At 36.6% G+C, this 24,904-nt stretch overlaps 1 protein-coding gene across 4 annotated transcripts in view; it reads left to right on the forward strand.

Moving 5' to 3' along the window:
• The first annotated feature begins 245 nt into the window (after positions 1 to 245).
• Positions 246 to 24,904, forward strand: part of Gucy1a1 (guanylate cyclase 1 soluble subunit alpha 1) — a 55,143-nt gene continuing 30,484 nt past the window's right edge. Inside the window, exons 1-2 of one of the 4 annotated variants that reach the window (XM_047567244.1) lie at positions 246 to 521; positions 903 to 976. The gene's annotated coding sequence lies outside the window, so the exon portion shown is untranslated. Of the gene's footprint in view, positions 522 to 660; positions 770 to 902; positions 977 to 1,212; positions 1,478 to 24,904 lie in introns of those variants that run through there. The other 3 variants (XM_047567245.1, XM_047567246.1, XM_047567247.1) reach the window with 3 other exon arrangements.

Below are 24,904 nucleotides of genomic sequence, written 5' to 3' on the forward strand. Positions count from 1 at the left end.
CTCACATTCACAAAGAAGTACGTTGGCTTCAAACTTGAAAACCAGGACAAGGAAACCATCCAAGCATATATCAACTTCCCAGCAGAAATGCTGGAGTTTTTAATTATGGAAAACTCCAGTATTTCCCAGCCAGTACATGGTGGAGAAAATGTTTTTGTTTTTGTTTTTAAGCGCGCCAAATGTTCCTCGAGTTCCCTCCCTCTTTTTCCTTTCTCTTCCTCGGTCTCCTTCCCTTTGGTGTCAGTCTCCCCAGAGTAATTTCTAGGCTGGCGATTGGGCGGCTGACTGCAGAGACCAGGACTCAGTTCCCCTGACCTAGTCTGAGAATAGTGGGTGGGACTCAGCGCGGAGTCAAACCACCGTCAGGTTCCTATGCAGAGTTTTTCTACACTCTTCCTGAACTAGATCCTGAGGCAAAAACCAGCGAACAGCCTGGGGAGGAACTCCTGGCAAAGGACACCTGCGAGGGAGTGTGTGCTGTCTGCAACTGAGTGACCCAGGTTCTGCGAGACTTCACCATGGTGGGTTTTGGCCCCCACTTTTTCTTTTGCAGTCCTATGGTGCAGAGAAGGGGAGGAGGCGGGGCAAGGTCTCAAAAGAAGTCGAATGTTGTAGGGAAAGGAACCGCTAGGGATCCTTTGGGGTCATCAAAGAGAGATAGCGACTTAGGAAGAAGCAAAGGCTAGAGCGGATTGTTTTAGAGTAACGTGAACAATCGTGTCTCCTAGGCACGTCGCGTCCCGCCTAGCCTGTTGAGCAGGTTGCAGAAGTGAGTCCAAGCGTAAGCGCCTCGGCTGTATGTGCAGTGCGTGCACTCGCGCGGGGACCGACAGGTGCCATTGCAGGGACCCCTCTGGCACCCACTGCCTCCCGCCTCCGACGCTCTCTTTCTCTGTTCACAGTGCAGATTTGCAAGGCGTACCCTGGAGCTAAAGGAGATCTGGCAACACAGTCCGGAGGTCTGGGAAAGCACTAAGTAAGTGGTCGCCACGTAGCCACGCGGGTCGAGGCTCCGCAGAGAGGCGGCGGGTCTCCTGGGCCCCTGGCCTGGGCTCTTCCTTCTTCTTCCCTTCCTGGGAAGATTTCCTTGCGCTCCCAGCTGCCCAGCCCCAGGGAGCCGGGGCCCAGTTCCCACGCTGGGGAGGAGCGAGGAAGCAAAGGAGACGACGCCCGGGTGTCCGGCTCAGGGCCCCGGGGACCCGCGGCGCCCGAGGGAGGAGCAGTGACCGGGTGGGCGCGTGGCCGCGCCGGCGGCTGCGCTGGCGGGGCCGGGCCGTGAGAACGTGCGGAGCGCGCCAGGCAGCTGCTCTCCCACAGCCCGGGCGCCGGGGCAGCGGAGCCCTTGCGAGCCGCGGAACTCCCCAGCCTCCCGCTCACCCGCCGGCGATCCCTGGCGCAGAGGGGCTTCTTCTGGACCTAAGAGCCAGCCGGGACTGCGGGCCGCGCTTGGGCTTTCCTCCAGCCTGCAGGCTGCAGGGTGGGTAAGCGGTTCACCTTGCTCCTGAGCTACATGCTGTTGTCATCGTATTGCCTCCAGAAAGCAGCCAGCAAACTTCCAGCGGGTTGCTCAAGGGCTCCACCAGTGTGTGAGTGCGTGTGTGTGTGCGTGTGTGTGTGTGTGTGTGTGTGTGTGTGTGTGTGTGTGTGTTACTGCTTAGCAGTCTTATTTCTGTTTTTATTACAACGGTGGCGCAACGGTGGCACTTTGGAAAACGTTGGGTAGGGGGTCATCATCGATTTGCCTCTGTGTGAGCAGCCTGTACCGGGTCTGCTGTGACATTTGTGTGAAGGGTCTGGCTTGTAATGTGGTCATGTGATTTCAGAGTATGGATTTCATGCATCTTTCCTGCGCTCACTGGTTTTCACATGTTCCTTTATTTTTGCCTTTGATAAATAGTTTACATCTTCTAAAGTAAACCAGAATATTGTACAACTCATTTATGATGAGATGACTCGTTGAAGGTATCTTTGGTTCTTAAGATATTAAAACCTTAAAGAGGAAAGATTTTGTTTTTCTCCTGAACTTCATTTATAGCCTATCATTAGCGTTTTTTTTAAAAGGATCAATCCTCCAATGGTGATTTCATTAAATGTCTATCAACTCATTAGAACTGGTCCTGGTATAAATATGGTTAACATCTCCCTTACACACATACAAGTGATGAAGCATTTGATGATAGTGATTTTTATATCTTGGTTCATAATGTAAAAATAATGTGTTGCTTTTTCTAAAATGGCTACATATATATACATACATACATACATATGTGTCTTTCGGGAGTGATCACTTTATTATGACAGTGGTAGAAATCATGATAGGAACACTAGCAATATCTGCAGTTCCAAAGCAAAGCTTAATTTGTCCAAATCTTCTAAGCTGTAGTACTTTCTCAGTGACGGTTGAGTAGGTTCTTTGCTTTGTTCAGTTATTAAACATCTGGGTCTATAGGTCTATTTCAAGGGATCACGGAGTACTGGAAATTGTTCACAAACATTTGAGTTGCTGTATTTTTAGGAAGATAGTACTGATACCCAAAAGGAACTGTGACCCATTATAAAAATAAGAAGCACGAAGTTCAACCAAGCAGACCTTGCTGTTTCTTGTCAAAACAACAGACTCTACATAAAGATTTTGGACATAGACTAGGAGGAAGGAGTAAATGTTTCACATAATATAGACTCAGTTGTAAGTTTTAAAATACATCAACAAACTTATTTCTTGTAAATTTTATCAAGTAGGAATTTGTAATGAGGAAATGGGCATCTTTTGTTCCTTCTTGTACTGTAGGATCTTTCTAGTACATATGGAAAATAAAAATGATTTTCTCTGCTTGAAGTCCACCTGAACTCTAAAGTCCTAGGTTTGATACAGTGCTTCATAGTGCAAGAAAAATAAACAACCCTGTAAAGGTCTTCTTTCTAGATGTTCAGGTATAAAAACAACATATCTGAGAGAGTTTTCTTTCATTTGAGGATAAGGAAGGAGACAACTATTTTCTTTCTCTCTGGCAACAGACACACCCACAAAGAAGTGTGGAAACTTCACAATGCTGTACGCTTTTATCTCATAACTATGCTTATTAGATGATTTTAAGACATTTTGAAAAACTTTTCTAATTAATATATTTCAGTATAAAATTAAGTGATAACATCACAATTAAATTTTAGGACTAATACATCAATAATATTTTCTGTACTATTAAGAATTTTGTCAGATTTTTCAAACAAAAATCAAAACATCTAAATGTTCAGCTAACACACTTCTTGACACATTAAGATATTATAAAATTTCAAATTTTATCAGAAAAATCATACAAGAACAATTTATCGTATTTATATTTTTTAGCAATTAATGACTGTGTGCAAGAGTAGAATATGCTTTCCTTTTTACAGGTTGGTTTAAGATAGCATGATATGTAACCCAAAAAATCCCAGATTCATATTTCTTCAGAAGTACATAAATATCAAAATAGGCCTAAGAATTAATCTCTGCAAGTTAAGAGGAAATGGGAAGAAGCAGTGTTTAGCAAAACAAGCTGAAATGTATGTTATCAATGGGGAAAAAATATGATTCAGAACAACTTTCTACATGTCAGCTTTACTAGGAAGTGGCTTGGCTTTTATTTGCTAAGATATTCAATTTTATGGCACTGTTTTTACTCCACTCAATTAGAAATATTTATTCAAGCAACTTTCCTTAAACATGCCTATTTATTACTTTCCTGCGTCTTAGTAGAAACAAATACTTTCCCTTCTAAAGTATCGGTAATTGCAATAGTTTTTGTTTCTAGATCTCTGGATTTCTTCTGTGTCAAGTGCCCTGTAACAGTTTCTTTGAGTGTCTCCATATTGACTTGATGATACATAAAGAGATTTGGCCATCTTTAGTTCTTTTGTTAAACCAATTTATCTGCCTATCGACTATTTCTTTTTAAACTCATGGCTGTTGTCATTTTTTGGTCATCCTGAGTCGCATCCAATTCTTCTATTTTCTTTCAAAACAGTTTGGAACTATTGCACCTATTTCAGACTTTTTTCTCTCTTGCTTGAGTCCAGGTTAGCAGGTTTCCTCCTCCTATACCTAAGGGAAGGAGCTTATAGAAGTGAAGAATTATTTGCGTTCTTCCTCAGCCCACAGTGGAGAAGAATACTACTTTTCAAACTTGAGTGGCTCTTGGGGCATGGTTTCCCTTACCACAAAAATGGGACTCTCACTGACTCTCACTGCTTGTAGTTAACGACTTCTCTTACCTGGCATGCCTTCTGGCCATTAATAATCTTTTGTTAACAAAAATCCTCCCTTTTGTAAAATTGAAGCCAACTCAAATTAATTAATTCACATACCAACTCCTCTGCTCACATAGTAAGAATTAGCAGGAAGTCGACACAAGACAATGGCGTTAGGAGGGAACACCCTGGGGAAGGGAAGTCAGGCCCAATCACTACTTATAAGGCTGGGAATTTTCTTTTCTAGATCCAACCTATCTTCATATTCTCTTTTGTTATACCACATTATTGAAAGTACCTTTTAAAAATGTCTTCATTTCCTGCCAAACTCAAATTTCCCTCAGGATGGCCATCCTTGGATTCACAGTGCTAGAAGACTTCCATACCAGGTGTCTCATGAGCTGAATTTGGTCACTCTCTTTATTCAAGTAAGGGCTTTTGTGCCTTCATGCTACAGGTTATTTTGTTCGGGAATACAGTATAAAGCACAGCATTTGTTTTGCGAGGAGCTCACACAGAGTATTATGACCTGCCTTGGTCTTGCAGAGACCCTTCCTATGTACTTTGCAGTCTGTTAACTGCTTGTAAGCCCATTGACATTTTGTCACCACCCTCTAATTACTCTTTTCCTTTTGAAATTTACACCCTTCACCATTTTACCTTCACCCCTTTGCCAGTGTGTATTGGCCTTTCAAACTTTCCACCTTCCTGGAGATGTAAGATAACCAAGGTTTATCTTTCTACATTGATCTGCCAGTATTTTCAGGGCTCTGTTCAGCATCTAGGCATTTGACTTTGACTCTTTTGAGTTTGACCTTCACTTGCTCTGCTTCCCTTTGGGGACCCTCTGGCATCCCCCCATCCTTGGGCCTTCCCATCATTTAGAATTGTCCCAACTGAAAAACCTGAGTTCTGACCACAACCTCTTATCCTTTCAAAAATTTTCCTTACTTGTCACCACCTCCCACCTACCTCTCATTTTTGCTCCCTGGAGACCTTTATTTTGCTAATGTTTTCCTTTCATTATCACATGCATCTGGGATAACAATTTTAACTCTGCTCCAATCCTCAAATCTCTTGCTAGTAAACCTGTCAGAACCTGCCTTCTGAATCTCAGCTTCAATTTAATGTCTGCTTTACCTTCCTTGCTGTGGATTTAGCTGGACAAAGTATGTGACTACATCTTTTGGTCAACTATAAACTAATTCACTCCAACTTCAGTTTAGGGAAGATTAACAGCGCTATGAAGTTATTTTATTCTTTCTTGGTTAATTCTGCATCAAATCTCCATAGTGCATATTCTGGATTTTTACAGACTTTCTAGTTCATTTCAGTCATCCTCAATTTTCATTATTAGCAGATAACCATATTCCCTAATTCACAGAGACTGTTAAGGTCAATTTGGACAAATTATTTGTCAACAGTTGAGTATAGTGGGGCATTTATTTGGCCAGTTCTGAGTATTCCTAAATTAAATTATAATATTTGTCTCCATAATATTCATATCCTACTTTAACTACTTCGAATACTTATACAAAAGTCTTTTACATAGAACAAGACTCAGATAGTATTCAGTTCTTTCAACCCATTCTTACTTGGGTTGAAAGAATCTCATTATCAGCACAGATTTTCTCCTTTGAATGTATTTCAATTTTTCTTAAAGTGTGATCCCCAGAGCTGAAGAGAGAATTTTCCTGATATCACTGGATATATTAGATTATCTTCTGTGGATAGTGTATAGTAAATCAACCTAAGATCTAATCTAATCTGACTTTCCCCCCTCTTTTCTTATACCTTCTCCCTGCCCTGTCTTTGTCTCTCTCTGCATTCACACTGCAGTGTTTAATTACACATCTTTGTTTGCATTCTTCTGAAAATACATTTCTCCCTGATTTTACATTTGACTACTTCATTTTGAACTTAAAAATCATACTTCCTGCAATTAAATGTAACCTTTAGATAGCCTGTTATTCCAGAAGGTCAAGATCTTTTTGAATTTTGATTCCATAATGCAGATGACCCATTTCCCTAATTTAGAGGCATTAACACATCAGTAGATAATTAATGCTTTCATCCAAGTAACTATGTAAAATGCTGAACTGGAAAGACATTTGGCATGATCTTAAACACCTTCTTCCTGCTTTGGTTAGCCCATGAATTAGTCCTCTTTATAAGACTGTTCAACCAGTTGCATAGTTAAATAATTCTTTTCTTGGAGTTTACATTCCTTTGTGTGGCCGAAGAGTGTACTGTGGCAGACCTGGTCAGATTCCTTGCTGCAATGTTTCCACTTTCTGCACAATAGATATTAAGTTACCTTATTGAAGACAAAAGGAGGTAACACTAAGTTATAATGACATGACCCTGTGCTCTCCAGTGACTTGTGGGTAACAGCACTTCACTTTATTTATTTATTTTGTTTGGTACCCGTGATTGAACCCAGGGGTGCTTAACTACTGAGCAATATCCTCAGTCCTTTTTATTTTTTATTTTTATTTTGAGACAGGGTCTCTAAGTTGCTAGGGCTTTGGTAACTTGTTGAGGCTGGTCTTGAACCTGTGATCCTCCTGCCTCGGCCTCCTGAGTTGCTGGACTTACAGGTGTGAGTCACCATGCCCTGCAGCACTTCACATTTTGAACACACATACTATATTTTAAAGAATCTTATTAAAATAGTGCCTGAAATTAATGTCAACTTCACTGGGCTTGAGTTGGTGGAATCCACCTTCTATATTTTGAAAATTGAGGCTCTGGCTAGATTCCTCATTCTCTGACAATCCTTCTCTTCTTCATATTTTTAAAGATGATTTTAATAATTCCCTCATTTTATCCACAAATGCTTTCAGTGATTTGTAGTGTAATTTCTCCATACTGATGGATCGAAAATCAATTCAAATGTTTAATATCATGTTATAGCCTGATACTTGAATTTGTTTTAATATTTGTTCTGTTTTTAATCAACATGAATACTTTCTTGAGATGAAACAAAATGAGAATACAGTAGAACAGCCTATCTTATCATGTACTACGAATTGAATTTCTTCATTCCCCAGCATCCAAATACACCTTTTCTGTATCTAATAAAAATGCTATCATTACCACTTTATCTGTCAATCAGAACAGAATTTAAGGGATTTTTGTTTGATTGTTTTTGTAATTTTTAAAAACTCTTCCTTGTTTTATGTTTCATAGTTGATGATTCTCCTCTTAGACAATGTGCCACTCTTCAGTACTTCTCTCAATAAAGTTTATTATGGATTGTGATTTTCACTGGGAGAGATACAAGCTACATTTATGACACAGTCTCTGTGTGTGGCAGAAAACAAAAGCAAGACCTGGTCTCGGGATTATGTTGTCAGCACCTAACAATGAACTTGACATGTCCAGGACAGTTGTAATAGGTTCTAAGGAATTCAGAAGGGAAGTGATCTTTCAGGATAGAAATATGGATGAAAATGTTCCAGAGAAGATCTAGGGAATAGTTGAGATTTTACAACAAGCCCAGAATAGGACCCTTACAATTTAAATTATAGAGAATAGGAGGAGAATACTCGAAGCAGAAGAAAGAACAGGAGGTTTTGCAGGGAACAGAGGTGTGGTGTGTGTGTGTGCCTGTGTGTGTGTGTGTAATCAAGGTATGGAGGCAGAAAAAGTAACACCAGGCCTTTCCAATCCAGCCCTTTGAATACTCTTCTCTTTTTCCAAGATGGGGTCTCACTTTTTTGCCCAGGTTCCTGGGCTCAAGCTATATCCTCTTGCCTAAGCTTCTCTCTGGAGTAGCTAGAACTACAGGTGTTCACCACCACGCCAGGTGGAAGCATTCTCCTCCGACTTTTTCTAGCTTTTACTTCTTGCTCAGTCTGTGGGAGACCCACCCCTACCCATCCTTTAGATGGCTAACTCAGCTCTATGCCTCAGAAACTCTCTCTGAACTTCCAGGTCTACCTTGAATGCTTTTCAGGCAACCTCTTATACTTCCCCTACTGTATTGTTATACTTTATTATAAATGCATGCTGAATCAGCTGTTTTTACCACTAGACTGATGCTATGTGGGAAGAGGTACCGTTTTAGTTTAATTTCCTATTCTATGCACAGACACCTAATGGAAATGTTTGTTGTCTCTCAGTAAGCACTCAATTAAAATGTGTATTGTGATATGGACCTTCTTGGAGCAATGAGATTACATTGGGGAATATTTGTACAACATATTTAAGATAAAAGGAGTTATATTACAAGAAGATAAGGATGTTGAGTGAGTCTTTTATATTAGGTAATGTGGAACCATATTATGCTTTTTTTAATTTGGGGGAACTGATATATGACATATGCATTACTTTTAATTAGACCTTTATAAATCAGTTCAAACTAAAGTTCGATATGCATTTGTAGACATAACTAGAAAACTATTTGGCATCCTTATCCTGTGTCTTAGTTCATTCAGATTGCTGTAACTAACAAATTACCATATACTGGACAGCTAATAAACAAAAGAGATTTCTTTCTTATAATTCTGGATGCTGGGAAGGCCAGGATCAAGAATCTGGCAGATCAGATGTCTGGTGAGAGCCTACTTATGCATAGATGGACAGATGGCCATCATCTTTGTAAGGTGGAAAAGAAAAGGATTTCTCCAGGGTTCTTTTCATAAGGGCAATAATTCCATTTATGAAGGCTCTATCCTCATGACCTGGTTACCTTCCAAAGGTCCCTGGGTTTAGGTTACAAAATGTAACTTGCCAGGAAACACAAACATTCAATCTATATTGAATCTATATGGAACAGAGTAGTCATCCTTAAAGTTGTGAAACCCTATGACTTTGATTCTATGTGTTTTTACTAGAAAGTATTATTTTATTAGTTTCTTTATACATATATGTTTATACATACTCATTCAGTGCAATTGTCTGTTTAGCTCAATTGTCAATCATTTTTGCAGCTTCATATGTGCTGTAAGTAGTTAAATAGTATGTGTTTTTTATTACAAAAATCCCCCTTATTCATGGCTTTGTTTTCTGTGGTTTCAGCTCCCTGCAGTCTACTGCAGTCTGAAAATATTAAATGGAAAATTCCAGAGATGAACAACTTACAACTCTTTTATGGCAATATATCATTATAACTGTTTGAGTTCATTATTAGTAATCACTTAATATGCTGTTAATCTCTTAATCTCTAATTTATAAATTTAACTTTATCATAGGTATGTATGTATAGGAAAAAACCATAGTATATGTTGGGTTTGGTACTATCTGCAGTTTCAGGCATCCACAGAATACCTTAGAATTTATCCCCATGGATAAAGGGAACTATTCCGCTAAATTAGCAAAACAAAGGACAAGTAATTTCAATATTCCATCAGTATAATAAGAACTTTTAAGGGTTTATTTTTGAGTATAAAGCTTAATCAATATAACTGTGCAACGTATTTAGAAAGTTACAAATGTAGCAAGGAAGAAGAATTGGATAAGCACTGTAAAACTGTCAATACTCCAGATGTCAAGATATTCTCACACTGGGTTGGAGCTATAAAGTTGCAAATGTGATTACAAAACACTGTCTTTCTAGTGGAAACTCTTAGGGTAAAATTCCATTTTTTACTGTTTTAAAATATTTGTATTCACTAACTATAGTTAACATTCCCCCTTGTCCACCTCTACCCCAAATAATAATTTAAGATGCCAAAAGTTTCTATTTCTGGTTCTTTTCTGTGGCCGCTGGCTCAGAGTGGTTCTAAAGCTCTTGTTATGTAGTCCCATGCTAAAATATTCAGCAGGAGTGTGTAGGAGAGTTGTAGTTTTCCTCAATCAGAGCTTATATTTTGCTTGGAGAGCAGATTGTCCTAAATGAAGTTGCTGCCTTTCTTCTCCCCTTTTTTCTCTTCCCTTGGAAGGTAAGAATTCAACTTGACTTAAACTGGTCACTACCTACAGCTGGTGTGGCCAAGAACAAGAAGGTCCCATGTGAAGGGCATCACCAGATCACCTTGCACGGAAAGCTTGTCCCACCCGTCCTGCCCTGTGCCTGAGTTCCTTTGGGTTGGTCTATTGGGTTGTGTCTCTTGGATTCCACAGGATAGCTTTTATTCAGAAGAGTAGTACGACATTGTTTCCTCAATAACAAAAGTTTCTTTCACTATATTGCTTTCTGCCTTCAATCAAGAGCATTGTACTTAGATATAGACTTTTTAAATTTTATTTTTATTTAAAAATTTTTTTGGTACTAGAGATTGAATCCAGGAACATTTTACCACTAAATCACCTTCCCAACCTTGTTTATTTATTTATTTTTTTATTTTGAGACACTGTTTCACTAAGTTACTTAGGGCCTTGCTAAGTTGCTAAAGTTGATCTTAATCCTGCAATCTTCCTGCCTCATAGACTTTTTAAGTTAAGAGAGGAAGTCCCAGCGTGTGGGGCATAGATAAGAAAGTAGACCCAAATAGGATCTATACATATACAATAATATGGTGCCCAAGCAGGAAAAGGAAAGCCAAAAGAAAGCAGAAAGGGTCCTGAAAAGAGAGCAAATCGTAGATTTGCTGCCAATTAGTTTTCTTCATAACTGGGAATGATTAGGACGTTTTTTCTCATCAGCGTGTCATGGCCTTAATTATCTATCTAAATCAAATCAGAGTAAAATCAGTTTAGTTCTTTTTATTGTAACACTGGATCTATTTCAGTGCACAGTGAAAACTAATAGCTGCATGTTGCCATAGTCTATTTTATACACAATGTGATATTGGGCTATGATTCTTTAACTGTCCTTGATAAATGATAATCGGTCAGGAAATACAGATCTCAATAATTTTGGCTGCATGCTATGTATTAGGACCGCTTTAAGTGGTTTGTGAGTCACACCATCATGCTGTGTTCATAACTCAGTCTGGTAATCTGACAGCCACAGCAGCTGCTGAACTGCAGCCCCTAGGTCTCTTTTTTAAATGGCTGCGTTACAGCCATTGTCTTAGTTGCAGTGTGTAGTCAAATTCCTTTTAGCTTTTATGTCTTTGTCTTTTGTGCATATTTTTCTACTCCTGAAATACCTGTTCTTGTTTTCACTATTCTGCTGTTTCCTACTTACTCCATAAAATTCAACTTAAGTATCTACACTTTTGGGAAAGTGATTGACAATGTAGTATGAGAATTTAGATGCAGATTTTTGGTGTTACCATCAAAACCTGTCATGACATCACACTGAACTGAATTCATTTGGTTTTATTCTCTCTACTCCAACACTTGCTTGAAATATTCCAAAAGGGTCTAGGATTGACTTGTTTTTATTTGCTTGTTTTTGCTTTTATGTTCTTGAAACCCATCCTTTAGAATGCAACAATAGGGCTTAATAAGTACATTTGAAATATATGAATGAATGAATGGTTGGATGGATTGATAACAGATTTTAAGTAGGTAGAGTCATTATCAAGGGAAGGACCAAAAGAAACTGATATGATGAAGTCCAGAGCAAAATACAAACTTTAAAGTGGAAAGAATCTTGTCTAATATTGATGAGCAGGCTGCACTGGTGGATATAGAAAACAGTTACCCAAATGATTAATGAGATATAAACTTAGAGCATAAAATTCCTAAGCAGTAACTAGGCATTTGGTAAAAGAATCCAATCATTTGAAATATACTTTGAAATATAAAGTAATCTTTATAATATTAAATAAATCCAGGTTTTTTGTTGGAAATACATGAGAAAATCCAGTCCTACACTAATACATATTTTAAAAGGAAAAAGTGGTATTACAGTGTATAAAAATTTTTAGCTATTCTTTCTTATATCACCAAAATTGCAAATTGATGATTTCTTAAAGGTTAACTTGCAGTGTGCAGTATAAAACCATTTCTATTCATTTTTCTTTCAGGTTCTTTGAATAGATCCTTTATGCATGCATGATTTTTTTACATCATGATCTTGTAACTTGATGGTCATTTGGCAAATATTTGTCCACTGAAATTTAAAGATTTTCCATATCGTGGCACACTTCATTATACAGTGTCAAAAAGTCATGCTAATTAATTTCATCACTGACCTCAGAAATTTTAAGTATCATGAAGCCATCAGGCTCACTATGGAAGATGTAGATGGTATAGCTGTGGTTTGAGAATGTTTTCCAGTTTCCTCTTTTGCAGTCAAAAAAACTCTTTAAATAGAAGAAAGAAATAGATTTTTCTTTAAAGCAAATACTAAGTTCTAAACTATAGCATTTTAAATTAAAACTTAAAAAGTTAGAATTATGATAACTTAATATTACTGCAAAACACAAAACTACAGTTAATTAATTTTTATATGTGAGTTCAAGAAAACTCAGAATTTCAAAGTATTAATTTGTTAGACAATAATGAGATTATAAAGTCTGTAGCAAGTATGGTGGTAACAAGGAAAAGCAAAATAGAAGTTTTGAGAACAAACTGCATTAATGTCCCCAAAACTTCATTTATACCCTAAAAGTACTAATTTAGAAGATTCTGTAAAAACATAAATTCCATTAGCATGATTAAGTCATTATGTCATATAGCCTCTTGAAAACCTCACTGTACTAAATGAGAGAATGAGGGTGAGAAGGCACACATTATCAGAGTTTTATTATGAAAATGGATTTGACCCTGCAAATCCTCAAGAGGTCTCAGGGCATCTTCTAGAGTTTACACACTACACTTGGAGAAATGTGGCTAAAGGTCTATTGTGTCCTGAACATGGTAATCATAAAGGTGCTGCAATAATTTTATATAAAATATGGGTAATAATTAATACTTATGAAGCACATAATATGTTCCAAGCACTGACTCAATTGCATTACCTTCATCAAACCCCTAGAGAAGTGTTCTATTTCATCACTATTTTATGGAGGATTTCAAGTGAAAAAGTAACTCGCCTAAATGTCACACATTGTATTAGTGGAGTACCAGTGTTCGTCCTGTCCTTCTTTTTGATTACTATGCTAGGCAACTTTTTTGCCCATGTGCAAATTTTCCTGATGGTTTGAAATTAGTTAAGTTTTACATGTAAATAATATTATTTGTTGATATCATAGTCGGTCCTCTCTAGCATATGATTTGTAGTTAGGTTTCAATGACTTGTGATCTTCTAAATAAAATGCATAAAAGAAGAACAAAATTAATACATCTGAAAGAAGTTTGGTAAAAATTAATTCAAGTTAAAATAAATATATGATATTCAGATTTCCTCCTTGTCTAATGCTGTTTGCAATTGAAATATTTGGGCAACTTTTTTTTTTTTTTGACTTTCTTATGCACTCCTGAAGAATATTTTGTTGGGTGTGGAAGTTAAGGTAGGAAGATTTTAGTTTGTTTTGGTTTTAGACTAAATTATTTTGATAAGAACTCAGTAAATTTTTAAAATCATTTCTCCATTTTCATTATGTTCCTTTTCTTCTCTGGCTAGTTTCAAAGTTGGTGTTTTGATCTTTGAGTTTCAGAAGTTTGACTTTAATTTTTCTGGGTTTGGTTTTCCCTTATTTATTATTTACTTAGCTTCTTGGATTTGTGAAATAGTGGTGCCATTAAATGCATATGGTAAATTCCTAGCCACTATCTGTTTGTTTTTTCTGTTCCTAATCCTTCTCTTTTCTTGTTGTTATCTGGTTACACTGCCTAGGCCATCATTTCTTGGTTTGTTTCTATTAACTGTTTTTTCTCTTGACCTTGAGTACTCTCTTTTTCCTTCTTTGATCATATCATGCAGCAAACATTTAGTACTGAGCACATCTGGGTCTGAGCTTTCTTGCAACTTTACTTACATTCAGTCCATGGCTTCAAATATTTTGAGGATAGTATTAAGACTTTCTTTTCAGCAGGGTTTAAGAATTGACATATCTGATATCTTTGTATGCTCTGTAGCCCAGCAGTCAGTTTTCTCCGGGTCTCTGGGGAGTTCTCTTCTCTCCCAGCATTCTATCTATTGAGAGATCTTTCCTTACCCTGCTGTCCATCAGCAGCCACTGCTTTATACTCGTAGAGGCTTCGAATACTTCTGTCTGTTCTTTTACCTGCCTTACAGCCTTCAACAATCCATTGATTTGCTCTTGGGGAAAGTCTCACAGATCAGAGAGAATCTCTCAACTCTCCTCCTTTGCTTCTAGCATTTGTCATCCTGCCCTGGATGAAGGCCAGTAGGAAAGAGCTGGCATATAGTGGGACTCCTCAGGATTCTATTATGTCCTGCTAGTCTGCAGAGGCTCAAAGTTTGATCATTGTTTAAGTATTTTCTCTTTCCTCTTATCTGCAAAAGAGTCTGTCACCTTCCACCACTTCGTCAGGGATGAACATAGCTTTGAGTCTCATGGTCCTTATGGCTTGTTATTTTTTGGAATGTAGCTCAGTTTAATTTATTTGCCATCTCAACTCTCTGAGTTCTTCATTTTTAATAACTTGACCAAGGTAAAACTAACGTACAAAAATAGTATATATATATATTAAATACATAGTTTATTGAGATCTTGCCAGATGTATAGAACTGTGAAAACCACCACCCCAATTGAGATACCATTTTTATAACCTCCCTAAGTCTCTTTCTCATGGCTCCCTCCTTCTCTGACCCCAGGTAGCCACCAATCTGCTTTCTAGCCTTATAGATTTATTTTCAGTTTCTAGAAACTGAACATATATAAAAACAATTTTATATATGCCTTTTGTGTGTGGAGTCTCATTTAGCATAATGATTTTGAAATTTGTCTATCTTGTGGCATGCATCCCCTGAGTGATATTCTGGTGTGTGCCTGGCTCTACAGCACTTTGATTATAGATTCATATGATGATAAACCCTTGAATTGTTTTTAGTTTTGTGTTATTAGAAATAAAGTTGCTATGAATATTTATATGCAAATCTGTATTATAATATGTTTGCATTTCTCTTGAATAACATGTAAAAATGGCATAACTGGATGGTATGAAAGAGAATATTTGATATTATAAGAAAGTACCAAACTTTTTTCCGAAGTGGTGTTATCTTTGTCCCATAAGCAGTGTGAGTATTCCAGTTTTTGGAGTAAAACATTGACAAAAACTTGACCTTCTCAAACTTCTGAATTTTAAACATCCTGACAGGGTTTTGTCTGAAGACTAATAATATTGTACATACAAAAAAATGTTCATTGTCTAGTTATTTAGCTTCTTTAGTAAATTTTCTTTTTAGATCTCTCACCCATTTTCAAATTGAATTTTCTGTTTTTTTACTGAGTTGTAAAATTTTGTGCATTGTCAGTTCAGTTCTTGTGTATGTATGTGTATGTATGTGTCTTTGGAGTCTCTGACTTTGTTATTTTGTTTATTTTAGGGTGGTTTCCAAAGAACAAAAACATTTCTTAAAATTTTGATGAGGTCCAGTTTATCATGTTCTTTTATGTTTCATGCCTTTCTCCCCTATTTAAGCATCTTTACCTCATACATAGTCCAAAATATTTCTCTTGTGCTTTCTTCTGAAAGTTTTGTAGTTTTAACTTTTACCTTTAAGTTTGTGATTTATTTAAAATTAACTTTTGTCTATGGTATGAAGTACGGATAAAAGTTCATGTTTTCCCTTATGGATTTCCAATTGTTCTGAGGTGATTTATTTTAAAACATTTTTTCTTGAAACTTTTGTTGGAGATCAATGAAAATGCGATTTTAGATTTGCTTTTGGATTCTATTCCATCAATCTCTATGTCGCCCATTTTAAACCAATACCTTCCCACCCCCCACTCCAGATGGTATTTCACTATGTTGCCCAGGTTTATTTTGAACTCCTGTATTTATTCATCCTCCTACCTCATTCCCCCAAGTAGTTGGGATTATAAGTGTAAATCCAGCTTCAAACTTTTGATTACTGTAGCTTTAAAATAACTTTTAAATCAGATATGTGTAAGTCCTCCGATGTTGCTTTACTTCTTTAATGTTGATTGCCTGTTTTGTATCTTCTTAATCTTAGCATCATTTTCTCAATTTCTACTAAAGATTTGAGTCAGATTTTGATTGGGATTGTATTGAATCTGTAGACCAATTTAGGGAAAACCGACCTTAACATTGACCTTAACTGACCCAAACTGACCTGAACAACAAACTTTCTCCGCTTATCTGAGACTTTCCTCAAATTACCTCTTAAATGTTTGTGAACAGACAGTATTACCCTATGTATATGTTTGATTACATGAATGGTGTGAATCTACATTGTGTACAACCATAGAAATGAAAAGTTGTACCCCATTTGTGTACAATGAATCAAAATGCAGTCTGTAAAAATAAAAAAAGATTTTAATAAAAAAAAAGAAAACAACTATGATTATGTGATTTTCTGCAACTAAACCAGAAATGAAAGACCCTGTACTATGACATTGGTGGAACTAATTTTGTCCACTATGTAGGGATTATTTCTATATAGCTAGAAAGCCACCAGTAGAGGTGAGTAAAGCAAAAGAGATTCCCTATCCAGAAAATCCTTCCTTTCAAATTTTCTATTCCTCAATTCACCGGTCTTAACATAATCTGTGCTCAGTTGTAATATTTCCATTTATCATAACTCCTTATTTCTTTTCCATCTCACTCTACTATTGTTAGTGAATTTTCTCTTATAGGTCATAAATTCCCTTTACTCAAAATCAAATTATATTCTCTTAGTCTCTTAGACCCTCTTGCAACAGACACCTCTTTTTTAACTTGTCTTCTCTTCTGTGTTCATTCCTGTCATGCTTTCTAAATTGTTGCTTCTCTGTGTTAATTATAACATCCTTCTTCAATCCTTAAACCTGAGAATTCCTCACAGTATCAGATTTGGCCCTCTTCTTTCTGTGTATGTAACACTTTGACCTTGAACTGTCCGACTTAAGTGGCTGATTTTAATTTTTCTATTTATATGATGATGAATTCATATCTGTAGTCTATTTAATGCTTCAGAATTGAAGATTCCAAATTCAAATGTATTGCATCTTCTCTACCTAGATGCCCTACTAACAGCCAAAAACACAAAATTCGACAGCCTTTAGGACCTATTGCTTAACTTTCTACTTCTTTAGGACCTATTGCTACTTTCTATTAATGCCACTTTTATCCTTGTAGAACAAACCTCAGAGTCATTGTGTGTCTCAGATCTGGTGAGTGGCCACCTCATATCGGCTTTAATTTCATAATATCTCAAGCACCCATACTTTCCTGCCTCTTCCCACAGCTTCCTTCATTACTTGCATTCTCTTGTGCTAGTTTCGTCTATGGCATGTCCTTCTGCAATGTCTTAATGTCTAAACCCTAGTCATTTTAAAAAACTAGTTTGAATTCTGTACATTCCAAGGAGGGCTTTCTGATTGTCCTTCTGCTGTCACCAGTGAAAATTAATATTTTTATTAGCATTGTTAACTCTCGCTCTACCTATTCACTTTTTATTGCAGTCACTTAAGAAAATTTGATGTGTGTGTGTGCGTGTGTGTGTGTGTGTTCATCCCATATTATTACACTTTGAAGAAAATTAAAGAAAGGAGTGGTTTTATCATTTTGAGAAACTCAGTCAATTTTGAGTAAATTATCAATGAATTTATTAATAACTAATTTAAACATTTGCTTACAAGAAATAAGATACAGTAGAGGCTCCAGTCCAGCTTCATTTTATTTGTATGTCATGGTTTTGCTTGCCTGCACTTTACCCCATATATTGTTTATGATTTATAGCCTAATATTAACATATTCTATTGGCCTTAGTTGCATTTGTTGAATTCCCAATGATGCAGGGAACTGTAAGGAAGCAGTGATCGAGAGGAAGCATGCGTGGTTTTTCATTTAGATTCTTTCACACTGGATGACAAGGAGTCACACACACATCACTGACTTCATGAGCAATCTTCGATTTTAGCAACATTCATAAACTTCTGTGAATAATGAGATTTCACCCTTTTAAAAGACGTAAAAAACCAGAACTAATAATGATAAAATAGAAAAGGAAATATATATATATATATTATATATATATATATACATATATAAAGGAAAACTTTAAAAAATGTTTTTCTTCTCTAGTTGTGTAGCATTCACACGTGCATTTGTCTCTTACAAAAGATCTAGGGAAGGTAAAAGAAAAAGATCAAATGAATTGAATGATTTAGGTCAACTATACTTATTCTACGTTCATGCCAGATGACATGGAGCCAGTAGCTCAGTCTTTTCACTTGAGCAGAAAATAAATTACTGGCAGTCCAAGGTTGGATGCACCGTGATCCGCCTGCAATGACTATCTAGATGCAGGGTGGAAACATACCTAACTCTTGATTAAGTGACAAAGACAGGACAATAAGGTTATGTAGAAAACCTGTTCATAAAATTGAAAAGGGGCTAAACATGGCTTTTTGAGAAAATGCAAAGGTTGATGAGAAAATTATGAAAAAGGAATCTGAATAACTACTTTTGAAGATATAGTCAGCCAGAGCAATTTTACAGAGTGCTCAACGTTATTGTGATGTGTAGATGAAATGGAGTCTTCTAATTGGATGAGATGAAGTATTTACAATAATGCTCACAAGTTACTAAGCATAGAATTAAATGAAAAGAACTCATTGGGAGATTGGGGCACAGCTCAGTGCTAGAGAGCTCGCTAGCATGTGCGAAGATGTGGGCTCCATTCCCAGCACCACAAATAATAATAATAAACACATAAAACAACTGAGTGTTAAATTTTTCTCCAAGCTGTTCCTGCAGTGGCTGTGGGCATGTAGAGAGAGGAGAGTTTCGCTGCATTTCAGTTGAGGAGGTGATCAACCGTATGTTAGAGTGAGTTCTGGGGTTGTGATCAAATTCTCTGAATCCTTGTTTCACCTCTACATCCATTGAGCTTTGGAGTTGAGGTCAAGTCTCTAAAGTCTTCTGTAATTTGCAAGCGGAAGAGATTGCAAGAAGTATTCTCTACCATTTATTCCAGTTTTAAACTTTTATTATGTAATGTCTGTGTTTTTACGTTAGCTTTTATGTAAGAGATACACTAGAATAAGAGCACAAGTGGTTTGGGGTTTATAATGAACAGGGAGGTTACTTTAATTTACCCTATTTTGAATCAACTAGAGGAAAGAAGACATTTAAAAAGTTGGGTTGTGGTTTTGGATTTAATGGGAAAAGACTCAATCGTTCTCATATATGTTCAATGTGTTTTTTGAAAGTATACAAATAATACCTGCAAAGTACATGTTCAGAAGCCCCACATCATTTTTGGTAATGGTTTCTTTGAAATTAATCACTGTGTTAAAATTTATAATGAATCAAAATAAATTTATAATGAATAAAATGGAATAAATTTTGCTGCATGTCTTTGCTAACTTGGTTTCAACATAAGCATCAGGGAGCTCTGTCCCAGTTTCCCAGTGTTGGGGGCAAAAGATCATTTTATGTATCAAGAATCAGGAAGAGCTGTGCTTATACCTGAAATCCTGAGAAGGCCCCTGACTGACTGCACATGGGTATCCAGCTACTCTATGTCTGTACCTTTAGGTCTCCAGGACTCTAATCAAAATCCTATACCATCTGTGTCCACCATTCAAACAATTATTCTTTTCTTCTTGGTTTTCATCTGCTCTCCTCCCTGTAGCTAGGCTGATACCTCTTGTTTAATTTGTTCTTAACTAAGTTGTATAAAATCCTATCTAATAGTATATGGAACTCTTAAATTTTCATAACTGTATTAGTTTGTGGTCCTTTTTCTCAAGGAACTTGGGAAAAGTTCCAGTGGCTGATAGAAGAACTGTGGACATCATTATGGACTCTTATTCTAGAATCTTCTTTCCAAATAGGACAGGTTAAAGCCCAAATAAGTTGGCTTTCCTCTACTGCTGGGTGAATTCTGTGCTAAGTCACCCTCACCTTCCCATCGAGGATGAGATGGCCTTTACATCTCCCAGAATTTGAAATGTTAATACAAATGCTCCACATGTGTGATCAACCTCAGAATCTATTTTACTTTGACCAGGAACATTTGCATCTTTTAATTTAATTGGATTCTCAGTCGTTTAACAAATGTTATAAAATGAACATGTCAATTAGTGTTCCATCTCTCCCTGGCCTTCACCTAAACCTTTCTTCAAAATAAGCAAATACTGAGAAAGTAAGTAGATAAAAGAGTTAATGTTGAATTGATATTGAGCACAGCTCATAAAAAGCAATGATTAGAGGTAAGACTTTGTCTAGTAAATATTAATCATTTTTTAATCTAACATTCTAGGAGAAGAAAATCATAAAACAGAATTTCTACTTAAACTTGATTGTCATGAGATTTTATTACAGAATTTCTACTTAAACTTGATTGTCATGAGAGTTTTTATTTCCCTGTTGGGAATAATATGGATTTATAGTGAGTAGTATGAACTCCAATTTCATAAGAATTCCTTGATTTATATAATAGTTTTGGTTTGATAAACAGAAAAGAGCTTGAAAATCCAGCATTGCCTGATTTTCATATTCTAATATTGTATTAAATAAATTTGACATGTAGCGAATTGGTTGAGAGAATTATATAGGATAAAATCAAAATAGGATCTTCCTACTGTGGGTTGTGCTATAACCTCCATTATTTTGCCATTCAAGAAAAGCAAAAATAACTATTGACATATATTTTTACTTTCCTAGTATTTATTAAAGTACTTCAATGGAGATTGTTTTATTTATAGAGTACAAAGCACTTGATAGACATCACGGTACCCTTAAATAGGCTTTGCTGAGTGATATAAAACATTCCTGGATCTTTCTGAGAAGATAGCATGCATGTGCTAATCATTTATTTAGTAATGTCTGTTAGAATCATTCCTGTGCAGAATGCAGTGAACATTTCCAGTTGACTGTAGGTACCCAAAGCATTTATTGCGTGGGCTGTTCTAAAGTTATCAGCCAGATGCTGATAATGTTACCTCTGTTGTAGAAAATGGACTACCTACGTAGAAAAAGAGGCATCATATGTTTTGCGAAGCAAATGACTTAAGATTTGAATACAAAAATGGACTTCTTTCTTCTTTTTAAATTATGGATCTGTGGGTACCAACCAAAGCTAACCACCTTATGTATATTTTCTTTAATTCATAATTTAACACTGTTTTATCACCACCTTACCATTTTAGGGGTCAGATGGCAGAAGCACAGTGAAATTAAGAGATTTTCCAATGCTACAATACTCCTGAGTAGGAATTGTGATAGTCAAAATGTGTTCATTACATTCTGGAAGCTAGGACTTTTTTTTTTTTTTTTTTCTTATTGCTCTTTTCTTTCTTTCTTTTTTATGGTATTAGGGTTCAAACATAGGGCCTTCCACAAGTTAGGCAAACTCTGTACCAATGAACTACATCCCCGGCTCCTCTATTTATTGCTTTGGTTAATCTCATAACACAGTTATGAGAGTGTTGCTATTAGCATTGTTATTTCTCAGATGGAGAAAATTGAGGTAAAGTTTGGCTAAGACTTTGACTTAGTTCACACAGCTAATACATGGCAGAGGAATATCTGGTCCTCTAAACTCTTAAGCATTGCACTAAATCCACTAGCTCAAGACACTTCTGAGCGTGACACCTACCTTTATGTGAACCTATCCCTCCAAATCACAAAATCTCCCACTCTGATTGCCTGCATTCATGCGACACATACACTCACACATATATGCATACATGCACTTTTAAGAGCCTTAAAAAAACATCTTTGAAGAAGAGCAAAATAAGTGCATGTAAGTATGTGTGTGTGCGTTATTTATGTATTTCTTTTATATATGATGTAAAGGGTGGACTTCCAGGACTTGTTGCCAGAGAAAAATATAAAAGAAGAGAAAATGGAGACATTACAATGTCTTCAAATCATCCATTCATAATATCATTTAAGTGAAATGTATCAATCAGACCCATTGTTTACTAATGAAGGTTTTACTACTTAAATCACTGTCCGATCTGAGGGGTCTTAGAAAATGGAACCCTATTTAACATTTCTTCCAGATAAGTTGACTTTTTACCACACTCGCAAATTTAAGTCAAAATTGTTGAGGGTAGAGACATTTCTGCTGTAACGTGATATGTGTTCTTGGAAAATCTCAGATGCTGCAAAACTACGCACTAAAAATAAAAGGACTATGGGAAGAAAATGTTTTGGGTGAAACCTTTCAATATCTATGAGGCACTAACTAAAGCAATAATAATCCTAAAAATGATATACACTTAGTAGAAAGACAATTAAATTCTAATGAAGACTAGACTACAGCAGTAAGTACTTGCAAGATAAGGAAGGTCTCTGGTCAGACAGAATTCAGGGGAAGACCATGGGTGAAGTGGATCTAGTGACTGCCACTTCATACTGACATCATTTCCCTCTTCATAGGTGCATCTGAGCTAATTCATATTATAGAAATATGTGATTTTCATTTGCAAATAGATGAAAACAAAATGGCTTTTGTAGGGTTAAAAAGGAATTATGTTTCTCCTTTAACTCATTTCAGAATAATTACTTCACTTTTAGTAACAATATTTTTAATGACAATCTTAAGGAACTATCTTAGCAATATAACTATGATGAGAACTATAGCAAGGATCTCAGGAGGTTGCTTTATGTATTTTAGGAATAAAATATTGAAAAGTTTTTCTGATTTCATCAAGACCTGTATGACTCACCACAAATGGCAATAATTTTTAATTCAAAGATGTATTAAGCTTATATATTCATATTTCAGTGATTATCACATTAGTTTTGTAAGTGTATATAAATTGGATTCATACTTCCAAAGGTTCTGATCTTTAATTATTTATAAAACATTCTGTAAACATTTTGAGACCCAAACTGAAATACAGAAAATGCTAACCCTTAGAGTTATCTCCTTATATAGTAAGCTAAATTCAAAGAGGTCAGAGGATGATGAAAAAGACAGGGTTACCCCCATCTTACTTTTAATGAAGAATTAATATTGTTAATTAAAATAATTTGCATTCAGTAATGTAGTGTTAGTAAGGCAAATGTCATTGGACAAGGAGATGACACCTGGCTGCATTTGGTCATTGGAAGTGATGTTGTCATTAACTTTACAGTTGATCTCTTTGTCTTGGAAGACTTAACATTATAGGCTTTTTAGTTTCAGAAATGTAACAGAAGTACCCTCTACTCTTAAAAATATCTGGAGATAGCTCCCAGTTGAATATTGATGTAGTCTATTGAAAAAGTGAAAGCTCTACGCAGTAGCATAAACTGGAGTTTGCTTTCCCATATCTTAACTTTTGAAGAAGCAGCAGAAATAATTTTCAAAAATAAAAAAAAAGATTCTAACAGGAAAGTTCATGTACCTACCACCTCCTTCAAGGTGTTGCATGATTTTGAAAACCCCAAACCTGGACATAGTTTCTACTGAATAACCAGAGTCCTGGGAAATGTATTATTTACTATCTTAGGTGCTCTTCATGGTCCTCCAGGTTATTCATGACCTATAATATTAAGAAGTAAAATCACATGATGTGTCTTCCCTCTTATTTGGAACCCACAGCCAGTTAGTAACCAAGACCTACAGATTCCCTCTCAAAAATATTTCTGCAATTGGTCCACTTTCTCGTCCCTAGTGTCACCATTTCAACCCGACCCAGGTCTGCCATCTCTCCAACTCTGAATCCTTTGTCATTCCGTATCTCAAAATATCTTTGTAAAATACAGTCTAAGTTATTCACAAACTTGTTTCTTACTCATTCAATTGCGCATAAACTAGAGTTTTAACTTGTTTAACATGGTTTTCAGAACCTTGCAAAATCCTGACCTCTGCTTCTTTTCCCTCTCGCCACCATCACCTTCTCCTCTCAGTCACTCTATTTCCACTAGCCTAGAATTATTTCAATTTATATTCTAGATCAGACATGACCAGATCTCTTTATCTCCAAGCAGGCAGTTCTTTCTGGAACTCTTTCACTGGCTCGGCTCTGATGTTTCTCATGGGAATGAGTTTGGATGCCGGATTTGCATTCCTAGGGAACACTGTGTGCATCCCCCCTTTGTGGCACATGCCACACTTGGGACTGATGTCCCTGAAATAGTTTTTCTACTAGGATGTAAACCTCTATGAGAGCAGGGGATGTCCCTTGTGCATTGTCTGCCCCTGTGTCCAGAAGAATGCCTGGGGCATAGCAGGGCATTATAAATATTTGTGTAATGAACTATATGAAGTAGAAGATATTCCAGTGATGTCAGAGAATGTACTGGAGTCAAGATTTTGAAAAAGAAAATACTAAGGAGTGGAGAATTCAAGTATGTTAAAAGTCAAAAGATCCAGGCATGGTGGGCCATGCCTGTAATCCCAGCCCCTCGGGAGGCTAAGGCAGGAGGATCATGAGTTCAAAGCCAGCCTCAGAAAAAGTGAGGCACTAAGCAACTCAGTGAGACCATCTCTAAATAGAGTTCAAAATAGGGCTGGGAATGTGACTCAGTGGTTGAATGCCCCTGAGTTCAATTCCCTTTACCATCCCCCCGCAAAAAAAAAAGTCAAAAGATTCTTGAGTTTTGACTTTTAAGCATCATTGAATTTAACAAGGAGGTCTCAGTAACATACTGAAAGCAAAACCCAGATAATCATAGACTTAGGAATAAAAAATGGTTTAAGGAATTGAAAAGAATCCACAGGCCTGATCTTTCAAGAAGTGTGACAATAAAGACATAATGATAATGCTAGAAAGAAGGATGTGATAAAGGAGTCAGAGATGGGTTTGCTTTTTGAATT

Source organism: Sciurus carolinensis, chromosome 10 (genome assembly GCF_902686445.1).
Source record: "Sciurus carolinensis chromosome 10, mSciCar1.2, whole genome shotgun sequence".
NCBI lineage: Eukaryota > Metazoa > Chordata > Mammalia > Rodentia > Sciuridae > Sciurus > Sciurus carolinensis.